At 39.6% G+C, this 3,718-nt stretch overlaps 1 non-coding gene across 1 annotated transcript; it reads left to right on the plus strand.

Moving 5' to 3' along the window:
• Window positions 1-3,230: 3,230 nt before the first annotated feature.
• On the plus strand, window positions 3,231-3,334 carry LOC112787053 (small nucleolar RNA R71). The gene has a single exon (XR_003194490.1). It is a non-coding gene; the product is annotated as a small nucleolar RNA R71 (small nucleolar RNA).
• Window positions 3,335-3,718: the final 384 nt, after the last annotated feature.

Genomic DNA, 3,718 nt, shown 5'->3' on the forward strand with positions numbered 1-3,718 from the left:
CTCCATGAACATATATGCAACCCTGATAGGAACAATAGTCTTGATGATGGAGCTTGTCAAGATTTCCTAAATTCCTGAGTAGTTACAAATACTGCATCTACAAACAAGCTTAAGCGATAGTTATTGTTGGAAAAAAATTATGAAACACCAGATAAAGAAGTATGATAAGATGAAATAGAATGAAGGACTTATGCATGAGATGCAGTAGGAAGAGAGTGAGGTGTAGCCCTTTATCTTGCATGCATGAATACCACCACACCAAACTTAGGTTTGGATGTGGTGTGAGAATAATGATCTTAAGCACAAGCGTACGTGTAGATATGAGGATTGGATGGTGGCTCAGGTGGAACATGGTACAGTAGGGCTAAGTGAAAGAAGTAGCTATGATTTTATGCCTTAAAGTACTACTTGACATAGTTCACGTTATATGTGATTTTAAATTTGTTCCCTGAAACAAGTTACCACTGTCATGTTATACGTGAGAAAATTCACATTATGCGTGAATTGCTTTTTGTGCATACACAGAGGTGTGTGCATACGCACACTTGCATAAAATTAAACCTTTAGCTTTTACGCAGTAAGTGAGATCCTCCATGTTATAGTGGAAAAATTTCTATGCCTACGCACACTTTACCAAAATTAGAATCCTAGGAGCGAGCCCCTTTTTCACATTATACGTGAAGTTCCCACGTTGTACGTGAGGGCTTTCTGTGTATGCGCACAGGCTTGTGCGTATGCACACTTTCCCAAAATTCCTAGCTTTGCGTACACACGCATGCATGCGTACGTACAACTCCTCTTTGGCGTAGTATGCAGTGCCTTCGCGTACAACGTTAGGGGCATCACCAATACAAACTTAATGGGAAATCATGTGTCTATAGTTGAATCTCTTGCACCAAACTTCTTTTTAGTGTTTATGCATAATGTAAAACAGATAATTGCTAAGAATTCAGTAAAGAAAAACAAAAATATGCGAATGAAAAGAGATACCAAATGTTGGGTTGCCTCCCAACAAGCGCTTCTTTAACATCACTAGCTTGACGGTTATTCCTTGCTAAGGTTGAGGTTGATAGTGCTTCACCTCTTTCCCCTCTCACCTTTAATTTCCTTCCTATGTCATCATATGTTAGCTCAAGATGCTCAAAGGAGAGAACTCTACTCACTGTGTATGGCAATAGTGGGTGATGAGATAGAACTACTTTGTCTCCGGGTAAAAAGTCTTCAGTAGGAATCTTCTTGTTCCTCCACCCTCTAGAAACTTTCTTCTTTGGGGCCTCCGCTGTATTTGATGTACACCCAACACCAAACTTAAGGTTGGTGTCAGGAGGTTTGTTGATTGCAAAGGGAGGCTTCAGTTGCAAGCTCTTGTTAATTTCAATTGAATTTCCAGCTTCCCCTACCTCCTTCTTTTCTTCTATTTTGCTTGGGCATGAAGGTAGGATCTTTGGAAGTGATTCATTAGGTTCTTCTTGCAAGTTTAGATCCTTGGCTTCAACCTTCATAAAATCCTCTTGATCACTTGAATGATGCTTAGTTTTGAAAACATGAAAGACTTGATATTCATCATGCACCCTCAGCATTAACTCACCCTTTTCAACATCAATAAGGGCTCTTCCAGTTGCTAAGAAAGATCTTCCTAGAATGATTGAGGCATGCTCATCTTCCTCCGTATCAAGAATGACAAAATCCACTGGAAGAAAGAATTTTTCCACTTTGACCAAGACATTTTCAACCACTCCATGTGCATGCTTGATTGATTTGTCTATCATTTGTAGAACTATTTTGGTGGGTTTCAACTCTTGAATTTGTAACCTCTTCATCACAGATAAATGTATTAGATTAATACTTGCCCCTAAATCACATAAAGCTCTGTTAAAGGTAGTATTGCCAATAGTGAAAGGAATTTGAAAACTCCCTGGATCTTTCTTCTTTGTTGGCAAGTTTCTTTGAATAATGGCACTGCACTCCTTGGTCATCACCACTGTTTGGCCTCCCTTTAAGGATTTCTTCCCGGACAACAAATCCTTCACACATTTGGCATATAAGGGAATTTTTTCAAAAGCTTCTATGAATGGGATGTTGATGTGCAAAGTCTTGAATATCTTCAAGAATTTAGAATATTGCTTCTACGTATTTTCCCTTTGGAGCCTTTGAGGATATGGAATTCTTGGTACGTACTCAGGCACTGGGATTCTCTCTTTTGGTAGGGTTTATGTGGCTTGAATAGGTTGCTGGAGAGTAGGCTGTACATGTTCTTCTTGAAGATTAATATCCTCTGGAGCTTCCTTTCTTACCCCAATAGTGAACCTTCTTGGTTTCTTCCTTCTTTTCATCTCCTACCACCTTTTCACTTCTCATGTAAATAGCTTTGCACTCCTCCCGTGGATTTGCAACGGTGTCACTGGGAAGTACATTTGTGGCCTTTTCCAATTGTTGAGTAATCTGGCCTATTTGCACCTCTAAATTCCTAATTGAAGTATCTTAATTCTTGAAATTAGTTCTCGTTTCCTCCTTAAAGCTTCTGGTTTCTTCCATGAATGCTAGCGTGCTTTAAGATAATTTTTCTAGGACAAGCTCAAGATTAGAAAGCCTTTGGATATTTTGCTGGGCTGGTTGTGAGTTGGATAGTGATTGATGGGAATAATTCAAAGAAGGGTTACTGGTGTTGTGATAGCTGAAGGTATTCTGTTGGGTGTTATTGAATTGATGGGGTTGGTGGGTGTTGTTAAACGAGGTAGGTCTTTGGTTCTGGTTTTTTCATCCAAAATTTGGGTGGTTCCTCCATCCTGGATTGAAGGTGTTGGAGTAAGGGTCATTCTGAGGGTATCTTGAGGGGTTGTCCATGTAATTCACTTAGAGACGATTGTCCATAATACTCTATGCCTTCACTTTGAGAGAATCCATTACTTACACCATAGGAATTCTCTTGAGAGCTCACTGCCGACACTTGTATTCCTCTTAGGAGCTGAGTAATTGTATTTATTTGCTGGGACATAATTTTATTCTAAGCTAAGAGTATATCCAAAGCACCTAACTCTTTAACTCCTTTCTTTGATGATCTTTTAGATGAGTAGAGATATTGATTATTGGCCACCATCTCAATCAATTCTTGTGCTTCTTTAGTAGTTTTCTTCATAAACAAAGATCCTCCAGCCGAAGTGTCCAGTGCTATCCATGAGGTGAGGGTGATCCCATCATAAAAAATTTAAAGCTGGACCCAGTTAGCAAACATATCATCAGGGCATTTTCTGAGCATCTCTTTAAACCTCTCCCAAGCTTCATATAGGGATTCTCCTTTTTGCTGTCTGAAGGTCTTAACATCATTTTTGAGCTTGGTGAGCCTCTGAGGTGGGAAGAATTTGTTTAGAAACTTAGTGACCAAATCCTCCATGTAGCTATACTCTCCTTCCGCTGATTTTCTAACCACTGCTTAGCCCAATCCCTTACAGCAAAAGGGAAGAGAAACAGACGATAGACTTCAGCCGAGACGCCATTTGTCTTGACCGTATCACAAATTTGTAAAAAGTTGGAAATAAACAAATTTGGATCCTTCTGTGGGCTTCCACTGAATTGGCAGTTTTGTTGAACCAATGTGACAAGCTGCGGCTTCAATTCAAAATTGTTGGCTCGGACAGTAGGTGCAATGATACTGCTTCCACAACTATCTGGATTAGGATTAATGTATGATTTGAGAATCCTCCTTGGTGTGTCGACATTA

The sequence above is a fragment of the Arachis hypogaea genome, chromosome 20 (genome assembly GCF_003086295.3).
Source record: "Arachis hypogaea cultivar Tifrunner chromosome 20, arahy.Tifrunner.gnm2.J5K5, whole genome shotgun sequence".
Lineage (NCBI taxonomy): Eukaryota > Viridiplantae > Streptophyta > Magnoliopsida > Fabales > Fabaceae > Arachis > Arachis hypogaea.